This window comes from Pelodiscus sinensis, chromosome 8, assembly GCF_049634645.1.
Source record: "Pelodiscus sinensis isolate JC-2024 chromosome 8, ASM4963464v1, whole genome shotgun sequence".
In the NCBI taxonomy this organism is placed as follows: domain Eukaryota; kingdom Metazoa; phylum Chordata; order Testudines; family Trionychidae; genus Pelodiscus; species Pelodiscus sinensis.
In genome coordinates, this window is record NC_134718.1 from 35,137,944 (window position 1) to 35,157,039 (window position 19,096).

Here is a 19,096-nt window from a genome sequence, read left to right on the forward strand (position 1 = left end):
TCTCTGGATCAATTTCAGCTATTGCAGACTGAGGATGTGGACAAGGTGCTTGGAAGACTGTGACCGACCCCATGCTCACTTGACCCCTGCCCTTCACGGCTTATTAAATCTAGCTGGGAAGGGATGACTGGCTGGGCCCAGGGGATTATTAATGCATCTTTTAGGTATGGTTCCCACCGCCTTGAAAGAGGCAGTGATAAAACCATTACTCAGGAAGACTTCCCTGGACCCACATGATTTAAATAACTATCACTCAATTGCTAATATTCACTTCCTGGGCAAGGTACTCAAGCAGGCGGTGGCTTTGCAACTCCAAGCTTTCTTGGAAGAAACAGATTACTTAGATCCATTTTAGTCTGGCTTTTGGCTTGTTTTTGGAATTGAAATGGCTTTAGTTGCCCTGGTAGATGACTTACGCTGGGAGACAGACAAGGGGAGTGCATCCCTGTTGATTCTTTTAGACCTCTCAGCAGCTTTAGATACCATCGACCATGGTATCTTTCTGGGAAACCTGGCAGAGTTGGGTACTGGAGGCACTGTTTTGCAGTGGTTCCAGTCCTACCTGTCGGGACATTTTCAGAAGGTGGAACTAGGGGGCTGCTATTTGACCCCGTGGCGATTGTGCTCCTTGGGGCCCCGCAAGGTTCGATCTTGTCCCCCAGGCTGTTTAATATCCACATAAGGAGTTTTGGAAGGACTATACCATCAATATGCAGATGACACCCAATTTTATTTCCCTGTGACATCAGAACCAGCTGTGGCAGTGACTGATCTAAATCGGTGTCTGGAGGCAGTGATGGTTTGGATGAAGTCAAACAAGCTGAAGTTGAATCCAGATAAGATTGAGTTCTTATGGATCAGGAGGCCATCTGTTCGGGAATGTGACATGGCACCTATTCTAGATGGGATTACCCTCCCCCCTTCTGAAAGAACAGGTATGCAGCTTGGGAGTCCTCTTGGACCCTTTTTTAACTTTTGAAAACCAGATTCTTTTGGTGGCCAGGACTGCTTTTGGGCAGCTTCATCTGATCCGCCAGCTACGACCCTTCCTGAACAAGCATGACTTGGCCCCAGTGATCCATGCTCTTGTTCATCCCGACTGGATTATTGTAATGCACTTTACATGGGCTTGCCTCTAAAGAGCCTTCGGAAACTTCAACTGGTCCAGAATGCAGCTGCTCGAGTCTTAACTAATACTCATTATACAGAACACGTTATGCCAGTGCTTCGGCAGCTGCACTGGCTTCCAGTATGTTTCCAGGCACAATTTAAGGTTTTAGTTATGACCTATAAAGCCTTAAATGGGTTGGGTCCAAGGTATCTGAAGGACCGTGTTCTCCCATATGAACCTGCCCAGGGATTGAGATCAGCTGGGAGGCTTTGCTTCGTGATCCCCCACTTGTGGAGATTAGGTTAATATCTACGCAGAACAGGGCCTTCTCACCTTTTGCTCCCAGGCTGTGGAATTCTCTTCCTCGGGATATTCGCATGGCACCAACGCTAGCATTGTTACGGCGTCAGGCTAAAGCCACCCTTTTTACTCATGCTTTTATTAATATTTGAGTCTGTGTGTATATGTTCCTTTTCTCTATATGTTTTTAGCAGGGTTTATGACCCTCTGGGGTTTCGTATTTTAAATTTTTATATATATTTGTATTGTGTTTAAAAAAATTTTGTAAGCTACCTCAAATATTTTAAATAGAGGGGCGGGGTAAAAGTATTTAAATAAATAAAAAATAAATAAATAAACTTACTAGGCTTGATTTCAACCTAGTCATCCAGTTACATCAGTAAGCCTAGGTGTTTGGACTCTTGCAGGGTTTTGTTTTGTTTTTGTCTTTAACATTTGTATCTTTCCATCAACATTTATTATTTTAGCAGATGGAATTATTTCATCCACTTTTATCACTTTCTTACAGGTAAGCTCAGAAAAGAGGTAGGCCTATTTGGCCTCAGTTATTACATCAATGCACAAACTTTGTCTTGACACTGAGCTTTGCAAATCCAATACCCACTGCCGCAACAAAATTGCTGAGTGAAACACCCAGAATGTTTGACATTCTTTCCAAAAGACAGTTCCTTCCTGATTATGCCAGGGCAGCTCCAAATTGTCCATAGCAAGTCTCTTTTCCAGTCTGTGCTGGGGGTGGGAAAAAAAGACTAGATTTCAACAAATTAAAGCCCTGATGAGCTTTCTCCAACCTTGAACCAGGCCCTATTTCCTGAATATTTGAGCCAGTCTTCAGAGGTGCACAGCTTCTTTGAAAATATTTCTTTTTATATATGAAAATATTTATTTTGTATCTTTAGGGTTGCATGTGGCATTTAACCAACTAATGAAGTTCATTGATTGAAGAAAGTAATGAGTACTCTAGCTTCCTGAAAATGAATCTTGAAAGCTTCACTGATTACACATTTCCTACTTTTAATTGCTTTTATCTCCCAGGCTAAAATCGAAGATTAGTGGAGATTAAACATAATGCAACTCACTGACTAACAAACCATAGTCATCCTAAAAGGGGATGTTGATAACACACTGGAATGTTATGGTAGTGGGATGGTTCTCTAGTGTGGCATATTGGATTCTGGATCCCCTCAGGGCGTGGAAGGGTGCACAACACTCTGACAAGTCCAACTCAGGGATGCTGTCAGCAAACAAGGACTTGTTGAAAATTCCTTACAGCAGCTTACAGTGCTTCAGAGATGGTTTTGAGTGATTAATGTTAGCATATAATATAACATTCTTATGTGCAAAACCATCTATCTTGTATTGAATTTATAGTCATCAGCTCTCGGTGCTCTGCAAGTGTGTGTGTTTTCTTGCTATCAGCTTTCCAGACTCCCTGGGAGTTCACTGCTCTGGGCTCATTTCTGATTACTTTCTGCCTTGTTCTGAGTGGTGTGTTGTTGCAGCACTGTTTATAACAGCCCCCAGCAAATCTGAGCTCAATTAGCCAACTTGCTTCATCAGAACGTACTACAGGTATATGCGTAATACACAGATATAGAATGTGATATGGATATGGAATGTGATGTAGTATGCTAAAATAACTGTAAAACCTAGAAAAGAAAATGCAATGTAACGTAAGTGATTGGGTTACAGATGAATTCAGAAGATGAATGCCTGTGTTTCCATAAGCCTTTTTTATTTAATCATTTTGCTGAATGATTCATTTGCATACATATAACAAGAAATGATGCTTAAACAGAATGGAAGTTGTTGTAGATTGACTCTAAAGTAAAAATTAACTTCCAGTATCTTGGTTTTAGTCAAGTGCATAGATTATTAAGGGTAAATTTAATCTAAGTGTGGATGTTACTAATTTAAGATATTTAATAGATGTTTATTTAAGAAGCTCAAATACCATTAAATGTCAGTCTCTTGTATTTTATTTTATTTTTTCAGTATTTAATGCATATGGAAGATTCCTCTCCAAGGATCTAGCTGCCTTTGTTGCCAGTTTAAAATATTGTATAAAATACACTCTTTATTCTAGGTAGACAGATTTTCATCTCTTTAAAGATGGGCCATATATTTATCCATTCAGTGTCCTCCAAGCCTCTGCTTAAGTTGGCCATACATTTTTTCTTTAATGTCAGGAATGCTTCGGTAGAAGGGGATGGGAAAAAATTACTAACTCAAGAAAGAACCTTCAGGAGATTTATAGGAGGAAGCATTCTCTTTCTCCCCTCTCCCCCATAATTTTCCAATCATTTTTATTAAATTCTGATATTGTTGTGTGCTTAATCATTGTATACACTGAAAATTACAAGCATAGGAGAGTTGCAGTTTGACTCCAAATTTTGTAGGGGAATTGTTTCTATAGTCGATATGAGTCATCTGTTCTGTGTCAGATGCTGTTGATGAAATACTGGCACCATTTAAATCAATGGCCGAACTCTCACTGAGGTCTCTGAGATCATTATTTCTCCCACAGAGTTTTTTCTTGTTTCTTCTCCGTTTGGAATACAAATGCTGCCAAGTGGTGCTGAAAAGGAGGGGAGGAGGAGTTTGAGTCAAGGGCCGGCAGTATTGCCTAGTAGTGATACTCTAGACTGTCACCCATTTGCAAGTATCAATGGCACTTCTCATAGCAGTCAGCGACAATGGTAGCGTTTCCCAGTGGAGAGAACTGATGGCCACTGTTATATTATTTGGAGTTCCATGCTTTAGAAAGAAATCACTGGAAACACAGAGAGCTTGAGCAGTGGCAAGTGTCCATTTATTCCATAACACAGAACTATCTAGAACGAGTCCAAACTGACTGGGCTGACCCCTCGTGACCTAACTCAGTTACTCTAACAACAAGATCTATATCTACACCACCCAACTCAATATATAACAGCCACTTTGTCTAGCAACTGTAGTCGCTGGCTGTGTTCCTAATGATGACAGTCAGTGGCAATTTTGCCTAGTGGTCGGAGTAAGTGTCCCCAAATGGCAAGAGTTACTGGCAACTTTGCCTAGTATGACTACAGTCAGTGTCTGGGAATTGGAGCAGGAAGACCCAAAGATCCATTAGTTTCAATCCAGGACCCCAAGAAATAATTTCTGTTTCAGTTCCTCTTCTGGTGCCTCTGGTCTGTCCTGGGATCCCCCTTGGATCTCACTGAGGTTACTCCTGAGGTGTTTTTCCCTCAGTTAGTGGCAGACTGGACTCGATGACCTCTCAAAGTCACTTCCAGTTCTAATATTCTAGGAGTCTATGAGCTCATTGTCCTTGGCCTCCATAGTTTAAAGGTTGTATAGTGACTTAACTGTAAAGTCTGTCTTGGCTACCTGGAGCTTTAGCAACTCCTCTGTTAGAAACTGCAACACTTAACTGCTCTCCTGCTCTGTCTATGGAAATTTGAATGCTGTCTTCCCTGTGAGCATGCTTAGCCGGTGCTATGGGTATGGCCTCTTGTGTCCAGAAATTCCTTTAATCCTCATTTCTGCAGTGAGGTGTTTCGATTCCCCTTTGTGATGGAGTGAACAGACTGATTTATCACCACATAGGGGCTGTGTCTACACTTAGCCACTTATTTCGGAAAATCAGCCGCTTTTCCGGAATAAGCTACGAGCTGTCTACACTGGCCCTTGAATTTCCGGAAAAGCAATGACGCTCTACTGTACAAAATCAGCCACTATTCTGGAACTATTTTGCTCCCGCTCGGGCATAAGTCCTTATTCTGGAACACTGTTCCAGAAAAGGGCCAGTGTAGACAGCCCAGTAGTCTTTTCCGGAAAAGCGCGTCTACATTGGCCACAGACGCTTTTCCAGAAAAAGGGTTTTTCCAGAAAAGCAGCCTGCCAATGTAGACGCTCCTTTTCTGGAAAAACTGAGGGAATAGTATTCCGTTTTAAGCAGTTCCGGAAATTCATGCCAGTGTAGACACAGCCAGGTAGTATTAACAGAAAATGTGGCATTCCCCTTGATTTTATTCAGTGGAGCATAAAAATGTCAGAGTCCATATGCCTCTCTTATGGAGTTTGCTGGAGTTGTGAATGAGTTGTTAAGCACAAGAACTACGTTGACTAGACTCTACAATGTCAGTGGAATAAACTAGCAAGAATTAAATCTCTTAATTATTGGATTGCAGCATCACTGCATTATCAGCCTTTGGGATTTTATTTTCCCAGCAGAAACAAAGAGATATGCTTATAGTTCTAAAATAATTAGCAGTGCAAAGTCTGGGTATATTTATACATAATATTAATTTGGGGAATGTAAAAGGTTGGATCAGAGAAATCTCGTTGAGGTTGTCCCCTGGTGTGCTAATCAAGCTACTGACGCTCACCTTCCTGTCCTCTGGGGCTCCTCAATGCACTGTTCTGCTGGGCCAAAAGCTCTCACCTCCCCCAAGCCAAGACACAGAGTCGGGGTTACTACACATCTGCAGAGTAATACAGGTGATGAACCAGTTCAGCTCTGAGAGAGCTTATCTATAAGGGCTCAGCACTCAGGAAACCAAACCCCCCAAAAAGGACCAAAACCCCAAATACATCCTTCTTACCCCATGTAAAAGGTTTACATAGAGACAGCTCATAAATTCACCCCATTTATCAATTAAAGAGAGCATCAGAGGGCTTGGCCTCATATCTTTGTAGACCCAATAACCACAGTTGGGTCTTACAAGAAAAACAAAATTATCACAGGTCATTGGTTATCAAGCCATTAAGATTCCCTAGAATCAGTAATGGCCCTCATTAGTACATTTAGAATTATAAACAGAGCCACACTTCATATTTTAATGTCACATACAAGAATACCACATGCACAAAACTAGGACCTACACATTCATCAGATTGTAACTTTAAAATTGATATTACATGAGGTATTTTTCCTACAATGTCTTTGAGTTATGCATATTCATAATAAGCCTATTTTCATAATGCATGGGGAGGAGGAAGAATTATCACTTTTATAACATGACTTTACCAATTAGTCATCAGGAGAGGAGACCAATTTTGTAATAGCTGTATATTTATTTTGAAGACAGGATTCTAATTGTCATAGTAGGCATTATCCATGCTCATTCTTAAATAGCGGAATTACTTTGCCTCAGCTTTAATTAACAAGAGAAGCAAAAAGGGTGGGAAGAGAGGGTTGCCTAGATCATGAAAATGTTGTTGTATTGATCTACATATTTGGGTAGAGGGTGAATTGTGTACATTTTCTGTGCCTCAAAACCACACAAGAGGTACATTAAATCCTGATCTGATGCTTGTCAGAATTCCTTCTAAGCTGAATTGCCTAGGGTTCAATTTCAGCAGTAAAAAAATGGAGAGGGGCAAATTTGTTTGATCTATTAAAGTTAATATTTAGATGATTGAATCATTGGATAGTTTTTTCTTAATTATGGGTACCTGGATCCCTCCTTCCACACCATAATGGCACAAATACCTTCACCTGTCCCGGGGAAAAATCCAGCCGTTCTCCCACTCTTAGACTGGGCCCTAGGTTTTAGTACCCTGCATCTCAGCCATGATTATTTAGCAGGTTTGGCACATGCACATTTTCTTCCTAGGTGTTTGTGACCAGATAGCCTTCTCTGACCAATGATTGTTTAACCTGCACATCAGGAATAAACACAGGGAAAGTGCACAACAAAATGCATGCATGTGTACCTTGCCCTTAAGGTTCGGGCCTAACCTGTACAATCCTGAGGCATTAAGACAAGCAGATTGTGCATCTTCACACATTCCCGCATTCCCCTGTCAGTCTGTTCGCTGAACAGCTCCCTGATAACTGCCACCACACTCTCCCTAATGAGTGACCTTTTAATTGTTTACTCTCCTTTTTGATCTTTTTGGCTCCCAACTTTTAATTCTGTAACATTGCACGATCCTGGAAGTAATAATTCTCCATTAATAACTTAAACATTGTCTCATTACCAGGAGATTCCTTATTTAGCCATTGTGCTGCCTTCCTGCTCATTTCCTAGCACCCCTGCTATAAAACTGAACCAATGTATGCATAAAATAAACAGTATAGACATCAAGTAATGATTCCAATAACTGGACCACAGACAGTTTTCATGAATTGTTAAAGATCATCTGCACGTCTTTACAATGAGCATAATGAATTTTACCCATTTAGACTCCAAGCCTGAAAATATGCATATGCTTAATTTTATGTCCGTTATGAATATAAAGATCAACATTTGCAAATTAGGTACTTAAAAAAGCCTTCGCTGCTCACTTTTTTCGGTGTAGCAAATGAATGGCCACTGTGCAGAGTGAATGGTTTTCTTCAAAGCCTAATTTTAGTTATATAACCACTTTCCAGTAGTGGGCCCCTTGATATGTGATCTGCAAGATTTGGACTATCAAGTACAAAGTTTAGTCAATCTGACTCAGGGCTGCTGACAGAATTGCTGGGGCTCTGGACAAGATGTGGGGGCTGGCTCTGGGCTCCCATAAAGAGCAGGGCCTCAAGCAGAATGGACATGGCTAGAGGTGTGCCTTAGCCAGCTAGCCTTTCAGTAATTCCCAGTTCGCCCCTCATGCGGCTCTGGCAGTTATTTAAAAGACCTGTGGCTCTGGCCACTGCAGTTGCCATGGTAGTGATGGTGGCTACACCTGAGAGCCTCAGGCCCTTTTCAATTTCCAGGCTCTCAGACAACTTATCATTTTGTTTCTGCTCTCCCCTCCCCTTTGTCAGGAGCCCTGATCCGACTATATTATGAAATGAGGCTTTCTTTCTGATCTAGTGATGGGGAATTTTTGTATCTATTGATTTATGAAGCACTGTTGATTTATGTATTGAATTTCCTGGCATAGTCCTAAGAAAAATAACTAAATATTATTCATGTTTAGGAAATTTGGAAGTGAACTAAATCATAGATCATGATTGTACATATGCAGGAGTATGTTCTGTATAACTCATAGATTAGCTATCTGCAATAATTCATCTGCATGGGGAAGAGTGTGTTTTTTAAATGTGGTTTTTAAATGCATCCACCATTTTTTGTGCTTTTGGTTCATGTAAGAACCAAAGATGTAGTAGGGGGAACTGGAAAGTCTTTTAGCTTGACCAATTGGTATTAACACAGGCCATCAACATTTTAGACCTGTGTTGGTTTTTGAAAGAAATGACTATCATTTTTCATAATTATTATAAAATATTATAATTTTTATGAAGTGAAAATTTTGATTGGCTGAAGGTTGACACTGACCTTTCATTAGTCCCTCAACCTCAATTTGTCCATCTTTAAACATAATTGATACTACTTATCAGGGTTATCCAAGATTGGGAGTGCGTTCTCTTGTGTCTTAACTAAGTAGGAGCATTTCCCATTGACTACTTTGAAAGTTTTTTCATGATATATGTGACTGTTTATTTGTTGTAACAAGAGCTTTAGGAATTGTGTAATGAGATATGCATGTTTAGTAATTTTCTGATTGTTTGTTTGCTGTTTCAGGAATAGAGTGCCTGGAGAAGTATTCAAAAGGGTTATTCTTGATAGGCTAACAAGCAACTTTATATTCCCTATCTTATACTTCGAGCATCCACACCCAGTGCAAGCTGGTGGGAAAATGATTGACAGTTGAACGTAAGGTTAAGAGATTTTTGGTCAATCAGAATCATGAAATGACATCTGAGGACTTCTCCTAATTGAACACAACAGGCATCTATCAACAGTTCCATTCTTACCAGACTCAAATATGAAAAAATTACATCTCTGGTAAGGGATTTCTTCATTTCCTCAAATGCACTTTGATGGTCATTTGACCAAACCCATATTTAATCTTTCTAGGAAAGATATCTTAAACAGTAAGATGAGTGATAATAGTTAACCTAGCAATAAATCTGCCTCAGAAATTTGCTAGTCCTAGTGTAACTGCCACTAGGCGAATTTAAACCTGGGACCTCTGGAGCAGAGTATAGGAGCCTCTACCCTCTGAGCTAAAAGCTAGCTGGCTCCTAGCCCATGCTGTAGAGGTCTCTTGATCTTAACTGTTGCTGTGGTCTAGGTACCACTTGCATTGTTCAGTAACCACACTAGGTGTGTGCGTTACACAAGCAGGCTAAGAACTTCAGTGTGGTTCATAAGCTCAGTGGCATTGTGACTATCCTTTGCTTTCTTAGGCTTTGCTCAGATACTGTCTTTGGAGAATGTGTATTGTTAGTTTATTGTACTCACATTTATTTGGGTTGAATGTGAGATTCTGCTCCTGCAGTGGTTCGGAGTATTGTGTTCTTCAGATGTGGTGCCAAATACTAACGCTATTACCCACATTACAAAGACCAGAGAATCCCATCAGTACTTCGTGGTGTTTTGAAATATTGCCAAAGCTGAAGAAATGCCAAAACTGAGACATTCATATTACTGGCATAGATCCATGAAAGCTGTTTTGTACCTCCAGTCAGGGTACAGCTCAAGTTTATGGCATCCTGCTGTGAAGTCAAGCTTGGAGAAGACCTTTGATGCATGTATATGTGCAGTAATCTCATTTACAATAGAGTTAATGTGTTTCTCTCACTTGATAGCATGATTAGGTAAATTCATATCCATGCAAATTTGCATGGCTGCTTATGTTTTTGGGTCCTTGATATAGACAAAACTGATGGTATTGGGGCCTTCAACTGGCACAGGGATGTCAGACTCTTCCAAATATGCTAGTTCTTCTTCTGCTTGCTTTGTGACACAGAAATAAATGTATCCCTGTGGTAAAACTACAGGCTGAGCCATGCTATAAATGTACAATTGTATTTGTCCTTTCAACTTCCCACTTCCTGTAAATGTGTCTCCAAGAGACAGGAAGAGTTGATTTGGGCTGTACCATTTGGATTATTTGAATCATTCCTACTGCACTTGATGTGGTATAGCTAATCAGTGTAATCAGTGGTATAGCTAATCTGTGACATTAGTGACTACATACATCAAATGGATAATAGACTTGTCCTTAAATACAAAATGAACCAAGAATGCATGACACACTGTCAGCAGTGTTCCCTGCAAGCTCTGCACTTGTGTGGCCACTCAGGAGAGATTCAAACACTGCCCAACTGAATAGTAGAGTGTCCACAGCTAGGTTTTTATTTCTGCTAGGTGGTGCATATTCTCATATGCCTCGGTGCACATAGAAACATTTTGCATGTGGAAGGAAAAGATAAGAGGGAACATTGATTGTCAGTGGATTTCCTTAGGCAGATACTTCTGTTGCCACCGGTTATAAAAGTGATTTATGTGGTATGGTCTCATACATGTTGATTCATCAAGTTCATTAATGCACTGGTGTCAATTAAAATTAAAATTCTGTTTCCTTGTGTATGATGATGATGTGGTGTCACTGGTTGAAAACCATGCTTACAACACTTTTTTACCTGAGAAAATGTTACAATATTCCCTGAGAAAATAAACAGCAGTTATCTTTTCTGGAGTCTGATCGAAGCACATTAACTTGATCTGGATATCCTCATTGGAAATGTTTCTCAATTTTGCAGGGAGTAGCAGATCTGCAGACTTTTGCACGATGGTTTCATTATCCACCACTATAACAGACAAGCCCTTTTGCTAGGCTGTCCCCTTGATGAAAGTGTGAGACTCCATGTTTGTAGCATTTTATATTTGTCATCTTTGAGGCTGAACCCTGAGTTTTCTGGGATTGATTATTGTCTTGAGAACACCGCACTTGATTCCAGATTGAGTTCTCACAGTGAAGTGTGTGCTGTTTCTACACTCATCAGTCTTCCTTCTTGGTTTTCTGAGCATATCTTTGACAGCTTATTCACTCAAGCAGTGTCAAGTTTTCTGATGAGAGTAATTGGGAGTCTTGGAGATGTTGTTTTCTTCTCAGTTTAGCTGACAGACATCCTTGTATTATCTGTTCTCCTATCTTGTGATCCAAATTAGTGAGCTCACATGAACTTTTAAGGCAATGTAGATGGGCATGACTTTGATCCATGTTGTCCCCTTCTCGCTGACATGCTTACCAGAATGTACATTGTTCATAGATGGTGTTTTAGGTAGCTTAAAAGACCCAGAATGAAATTTTTGCTTTCTCTTGATCCTTACTATCCCTAGTGTCAGGCATTGTTTTAAAAATATGATGCACCTAATTTCTTGGAAAGTCTAGGAGTATAGGATGTTTTCCTTCATTGCAAAACATAGCTCATATAACCTTTCAAGCCAGTGTTCCAAGCTAGGCCCAAGAATGCAACAAGATTCCTAGACAAGAAACTCCATAATACGTTTCATCTGAATGACCAGGACATGATCGCTATAAAGTGCTGTTTACAGCATGGCAGTCAGGTGGCTTCTATGAAGAAGGGGTAGAAGTATAGGCTGTGTTGCAAAATCTAAAATTCAACAGCTAGGAAGAGCTCACGCTACTTTTTGTAGTTGTAGTCATTGTAGCTGTTGTCTTTGTCCTAACTAAAGATGAACATCTAGAAGGAATCACAGACAAACTGTTTATAGTTTTAGATTAAGATTCTGTAGACCATTTTCAATCCTGCACTGCACAGAATACAACTTCCCTTACAATAACTATTTTAACTTTCTGGTAAAATTCCCAAATCTGGAGTAGACTAGCATGACATAGATACTATACTAGGTACTCTCTTACAATTCATTCCATAATATGTGCTTTTTTATTTAAATACTGTGGGTCCTCTTCCCAGCTATGTTGCATTGAACAGAATTTTAGAATACTAGAAATGGAAGGGACATCGAGAGATCATAATATCCAGCCTTCTGCCCTCATAGCAGGACCAAGCTCTATCTAGCTTATCCCTGAGGGTATGTCTACACTACCCTCCTAGTTCGAACTAGGAGGGTAATGTAGGCATACCGCACTTGCAAATAAAGCCCGGGATTTGAATTTCCCGGGCTTCATTTGCATAAGCGGGGAGCCACCATTTTTAAATCCCCGCTGGTTCGAACCCCGTGTAGCGCGGCTACACGGGGCTCGAACTAGGTAGTTCGGACTAGGATTCCTATTCCGAACTACCGGTACACCTCGATTTAAAAATGGCGGCTCCCCGCTTAGGCAAATGAAGCCCGGGAAATTCAAATCCCGGGCTTCATTTGCAAGTGCGGTATGCCTACATTACCCCGCTAGTTCGAACTAGCGGGGTAGTGTAGACATACCCTGATAGATGTCTATCCAAACTGCTCTTAAATAGCTCCACTGATGGAGATTCCACAACCTCCCTAGGCAATTTATTCCCTGACAGTTAGCAAGTTTTTTCTCATGTCCAATCTGAACCTTCCTTAACCATTGCTTCTTCTCCTATCATCAATGTCTAAGGAGACCAATTTTTCTCCATTCTCCCTGTAACACCCTTTTTGATACTTAAAACTGCTGTTATGCTCCCTCACAGTCTTTTCTAAATGGAACAAGCCCAATTATTTCAGTCTTCCCTCATAGCTCATGATTTCTAGGCCCTTAATCATTTTTGTTGCTGTTATCTGGACCTTCTCCAATCTTTCCATATCTTTCTTGAAATGTGGTGCCCAGAACTGGACACACTACTCCAACTGAGGCTTAATCAGTGCAGAGTACAGCAGAAGAATAAATTCTTGTGTCTTTCTCACAATATTCCTGTTAATGCATCCCAGAATCATGTTTGCTTTTTTGCAACAGTAACACAGTTGACTCATATTTAGCTTGTGGTCCAATATGATCTGTAAATCACTTTCTGTAGTACTCCTTCCTAAACAGTCACTTACCATCCTGCATGTGTGAAACTAATTGTTCTTCCCTAAGGGAAATACTTTGCATTTGTCCTTATTAAACTTCATGCTATTTATCACAGACCATTTCTCCTGTTTGTCCAGATAATTTTGAATTATGACCCTATCCTCCAAAGCACTTGCAATCCCTCCCAACTTGGTATCATCAGCAAACTTAATAATCATACTCTTTATGCCATCATCTAAATCATTGATGAAGATACTGAACAAAATTGGTCCCAAAACAGACCCCTGCAGAACCTCACTTGTTATGCCCTTTCAGCATGATTATAAACCATTAATTACTCTCTGGGAAACTCCAGTCATTTGAAGAAGTGGACTGTGCCCACGAAAGCTTATGACCATCTACGTGTTTTGTTTGTCTATAAAGTGCTACCAGACCTTTTGTTGTTTTTTAAGTTTTTCTCTGAGAACTGTTATCCAGCCAGTTATGCACCCACCTTAGAGTAGCCCCATCTAAGTTGTGTTTCCCTAATTTCTTGAAAGGGTCATGTGAGACCCATATCAAATGCTTTTCTAACGTCTAGATATACCACGTCTGCTGCTTCTTTCTTATTCACAAGACTTATTATCCTATTAAAGTAAGTTATCACATTGGTTTGACATGATTTGTTCTTTACAAATCCATGCTTGCTGTTACCTATCACCTTATTATATTCCAGGTATTTGCAGATGGATTACTTAATTACTTGCTCCATTATCTTCCCTGGGGCTACGTCTACACTGGCCGCTTTTTCGAAAGGGGCATGCTACTTTTAAACTTCGGAATAGGGAAATCCGTGGGGGATTTAAATATCCCCCGCGGGATTTAAATAAAGATGTCCGCCGCTTTTTTCCAGCTTGGGGAAAAACCGGAAAAAAGCATCTAGACTGGCCCGATCCTCCGGAATAAAGCCCTATTCCGGAGGATCTCTTATTCCTACTTCAAAGTAGCGGCGGACATCTTTATTTAAATCCCGCGGGGAATATTTAAATCCCCCACGGATTTCCCTATTCCGAAGTTTAAAATTAGCATTCCCCTTTTGAAAAAGGGGCCAATGTAGACGTAGCCTGGCACAGAAGTTAAACTGACTGGTCTGTAGTTTCTTGGGTTGTTCTTTTTTCCTTTTTTATAGGTTTTCCTTTTTGCAGTCTTCTCAAATCTGTATAGACCCTTCCTATAGTTTGGCTTTAGTGACAAAAAATTAACAAGTCTGAAAAAACCCCTCAGGTTGATCTCCCCTGATTTGGCTTCTTTTTAGGGTTGCAACCTCAGAATATACTCCACCCACACCTTATGTTGTGTCTTTAATAAAGCCACTCCACTTCACGTATTTTCGGGTGGGGTAATGAGCAGCCTACCTCCATGAATAAAACACATACTGCTAAGAACTATGTCAGCAGGCTTAACTCCTGCTACCAGGGTGAATTTTTCCCCAAGCAAACACTGCCAGCCTGTTAGAGGCTTAATTAATGAATAACATGTTTGAGAGCTGAAAGGAGAAATGGAGGGGGGGGGGGGGTGGAGTACTCTGGCAGATGATAGATGCTCTAAAGAAAATAAGAAATGTTTGGTGCTATAGGTTTACATGAAGTAGCTATATAATCTTATTAAATTTTCTCAGGTTCCCTCAGAAATGTTGTTACATCCTCATTATTTGATTAGCTTTTTTATTGGGTCAGTGTGATGTCAAGAACATGCTAAAACATCAGTTATTCAAGTTGTATAAAGCACTGCTTTATTCTACTACATGCCAGTTTAAAAGATTAGTGTCACATCTTTATTGTTTTGCACGGTAATTAACTCTTAGCTCAGTCGATAGTTAAGGCATAAAGACATGCCACCATTCTGCGTAGAGACTCCTGTGGTTCCATGTGCTAGTTTGGACACTCTGTGATTTCCAGCAACCCGACATGTGGTAGGTGTGTTACAGAAATATAGAAAAACACAAAGTCCCAGTTCTAAAAAGAATGCAATCACAGGGCTTGTGTACAATATATAGTTACTTAATTTAGGTTGGCTTACAGTCACTGAAGAAATTCAAACAACTATTGGTGCTCACGTATCCTCCTCCAGTGAGGGGAGATTGATTGATTGCTTTGAGTGGGACATTATGGGGCACTAAGTTGCACTGAGCTGAATGTGGGGCACAAATAGCTATAGAGAGCTCCAAGCTGGAACCTGCCCCCTACAAGGCCTCAATTTCACTTTTCTGCGATCTGTAACAAAATGTTGTCCTCTATACATCGAAGGCCTCATTAGACATTTTGTGTTTTGCCAATGTACCCAACAGATGTCTGGGTAGTCAGTCTCTCATTACTACCAATCTCATGTTTTTTAATAGTTCTCATTTGTTCTAAAAATGCCCTGTTTCTCTTCTCCTGATCTGGTGATCTATAATATCTACATACTATAACATCACTATTATATTTTCCTCTTTTAATTCTACCAAGAGACTTGCAGCTTATTTGCCTTCTGGACTTTAGAATTGATGTGTTTATACCAGATGTATAATCCATTCCCCATTTCCACCTTTCTGCTCCTGCCCTGACTCCCTGAAAAAGCTACACCCCTTTGTATCACTATTCCATTCATGAGATTAATCCCAGAAAGTCTCTGTGAAGCCAATTAAGGAATGATTTAGTAATAGTGTCAGTTCTTTTTGTTTACTACCCATACTCCTTACATTTAAGCAGTTTCTCCATTGACTTCTCTCTTGTTGCTCCTATGACTTTATTGTAATTTTCCATTTCCTCCATTCCCCAACAGCCAGCCCTCTGTTATGGTCACCTTTAAAAAACAAACAAACAACCTGTCAGTTTTTGTCACATGCCCTGTTCCATATATCTTCCTCCTTTTTGCAATGTATTAAAGGTATGGGCACAGTGTAACACATCCAGGTTACCTTGAATTTCATCCACCATTTTTTACATTCTCACTGCACACAGCAACTCCAGATTAGTATTCCCTGTAAGCTGAGCACTTGGGCGGCCACTCAAGAAAGCTAGAAATGCTACCCCCAGCTGATTTGCAGAGCATCCACAGCACCAATGGCCAGCATCATGTTTCTGCTGGTGGTATACATCCATGAATGCCATGGTGCACATAACAAAATGCATTTTGTACATTGATGGTGTCAGTTGGAATATGGAAATATACTTGACTGTGAAGATGTTCAGTTTACCAGTAGCCACGTTCATAGATTCAGGCTTAACTGTTGGGGCACTAGGAGATTAAAAGAAATTTAGAAAGTCTTCTGCTCAACTCACAGACTCAGTCACTGATTGTGAGAGCAGGACACCTTTCCCCTCTTTCCATCGACCAGTTGGGAGTCTGAAATGTTCTGCATACCATAGATAGAAGTAGGATGTTCTGTGGTTAAATCACTGGGCTGGAACTTGGGAGGCCTAGGTTCAGTCCCTTATTTCCTGTGTATGAATATTCCATTTAGTACTTAGTTTAAAAAAAGGATAAATTGTCTAGAAACTGGAGTATAAAGCAGAATTCTAAAATTAATGATGCTCTATATTGGAAGTCAATGTGAAAAGACAGGAGGGAAGTGATATACTGACATTCTCAGGAATGTGTCAATATTCACGGTGAACGTTCTGGACTGCTTTGGCTTCAGTGATGGCAGTTCATAGATGATGAATATAAAATACTATAACAAATAGATCAATACTATAACAAATAGCGTGAATCAAAATCTCATCCAATCATATTATCAAAAGTCTCTGTAATCTAAACAACAATAAAACTAAGTAAATAATGGACCTCTTGAAAAGCTCATAAGTGCAAAAATAGCTAGAATACATAATAAAGTGTTCTTCTTTATAACTGTGTTACAGATAAGAGTAATGTTGGCAGAATGGTATTTGAGAAATTCCTCAATATAGAAAAATCCTGCTACAGAAGCAATTGGATTAGGAGGAGATCAGAGTAAGTCTGAAAGAAAAACATAAAGAAATGTTGAGGCCCAGTGACTGGAAATGCAATATTGTAATTTTAAGCTCTGTAAGACTAGTTCCCCTACCCTCATTTTCCTTTCACTTGGGCACAAGGAAAGAGTTCTCCTTTTGTTTGTCTGAAATGGAGACATTCATTTATTTTTTCACTGAAGTATCACTCTGGGTCAGCTCTGTATTTCTATAATCTATTTCTGCTCTGGTCCCTGGAGTTCCTTTTAAATAGAAGTATTCCTTGCTGTTTGACCTTCAACTACAGAGTTGCTGTTTAAATCAGCATTAGTCTGGTAATCTTATTCAATACAAAGCACAAGCAAAAATAAATCTAGAATATGAATAGTCACAAAAACATGTAGGGGTAAGCAGGCTTCTATTTAGACTTTAAGGACTTTATTTCTGCATGCCACATTTTTCGTGTGCAAACAAGTGTTTGCTCACAGAGATCAGCAGTCTATTATTTGTCTGTTAAGTCCCAATAATGCATTTGGCTCAATACAAAACAGAAATAAAGTCTCCAAGGAGTTCCAAGAAGCTTACAGATTGAAAGTCAAAGATTAGATAAAATAAGATAGGAACCCCAATGGATAAATGAACCTAACAAACTAGCACTGGTTCAGGAAGGATGGACAAGTCTTCGAAAGGAAGTGGTAGAAATACACAGTGATAAAAGAGAGGACAATATAATATGGGCTAGCATTTGTGGGCCATTCAAAAGAGATGAATTTGAATTATCAGAGAGAGAGAGAGACCGACCCTGCTATATGGTTATTGGAAAATCAGCAAGCAGTATGAGGAATGGTGTGGAAGAAGACAAAGAAAACTGGAAGACTTAAATGCAGAAAACAACAATATCTGAGTTCTAAAGAGGATGAAGTGGTTTTTGTTGAGAGACTGCAGCTGACATGTAGACAGGGAGTAGCACTATGTAAACCCCTACACAATTAGCAGGCACTTCAGTGAAGAAATGTAGGGTTCTCGTGCAAAATTTGATAGCATAACACTGGAGACATACTCCTGTAAATGAAGAATCCCTGGGAAACAAAAGCTACTGCCTCTTTCTTCTCAGAGCCACTCCCACTCCATATCTTCTGATGCTAGTGGGGGATACAGCAGTTACACTGAAATTCTGTCCTAGTGACATTCATCCTATTCATTCAGATCTTTACATTCTATGTGAATTTTTTTTAAAAGTCTAAAATTAGCTTAAAATCTACAGTACTGGAAAAATGCTAATTCTGAATGACAGCTCATGATTGAGCTAATGTTCCATAAAGGCAGGGTGTGTGTGTGTGTGTGTGTGTGTGTAGAAGACTATTTGGCTGCTTTGCCTTCTCACAATATCTAATGTTGCTTTTCTGTAGCTGAAAGGAATACTCTTACTTCTGACATCAGAAAACATTCAACACTATTTCATGACCATTTGCCAGACTCACTAGCACCAAATCCTCCAGTAGAAATTTGAAAATGGATTTGAGACTGAGATCTGAAGCTGAAACATACCTTTAAATCTTCCTCCTGGTGCTTCTGGCTTTGTTTTGGTTCAGTTGTTAGATTTTTAGACAAACCTCCACAAATATGTAGGGACATGTGTTCAAAATCTGGCCTAATTTTGGAAGCTTTCTCCTAATTATCTTTGACATGTCCAGCTGTTGGGCTTTGTATGTGCATGTGTACAAATGCAGTATTTCAAGTATTGAAAAGGCTGAACCTCTCCATAGGTTGTGCCTCCCTTAACCGGGATTCTCTGGCCCAGCAACATCCATGGTCCAGCTGGAGGTCTGGCAGCTGGGCAGGAGCACGGTGGGGTGAGGAAGGAGGGGACTCTGCTGGGAACCCTATGGAGAGGAGGAGGTGTAGCAGGGAGTTCTGGCCTCAGTGGCTACGGAGCAGGAAGGGGTGGCAGCAGCCACACAGGTCCAGCCTCAGCAGCAGCCAGGGAGCTCTGCCCAGGGAGACACAGCCG

At 40.2% G+C, this 19,096-nt stretch overlaps 1 long non-coding RNA gene across 2 annotated transcripts in view; it reads left to right on the top strand.

The window, feature by feature from the left end:
* The window catches only part of LOC112546456 (uncharacterized), a 138,419-nt gene that overhangs the window by 41,434 nt on the left and 77,889 nt on the right, over nucleotides 1–19,096 (top strand). The window contains exon 2 of one of the 2 annotated variants that reach the window (XR_012905796.1): nucleotides 8,908–9,171. The exons of the other annotated variant lie outside the window; for it this stretch is intronic. This is a non-coding gene — a long non-coding RNA (uncharacterized LOC112546456). The remainder of the gene's footprint in view (nucleotides 1–8,907; nucleotides 9,172–19,096) is intronic. 2 annotated transcript variants of the gene reach the window in all.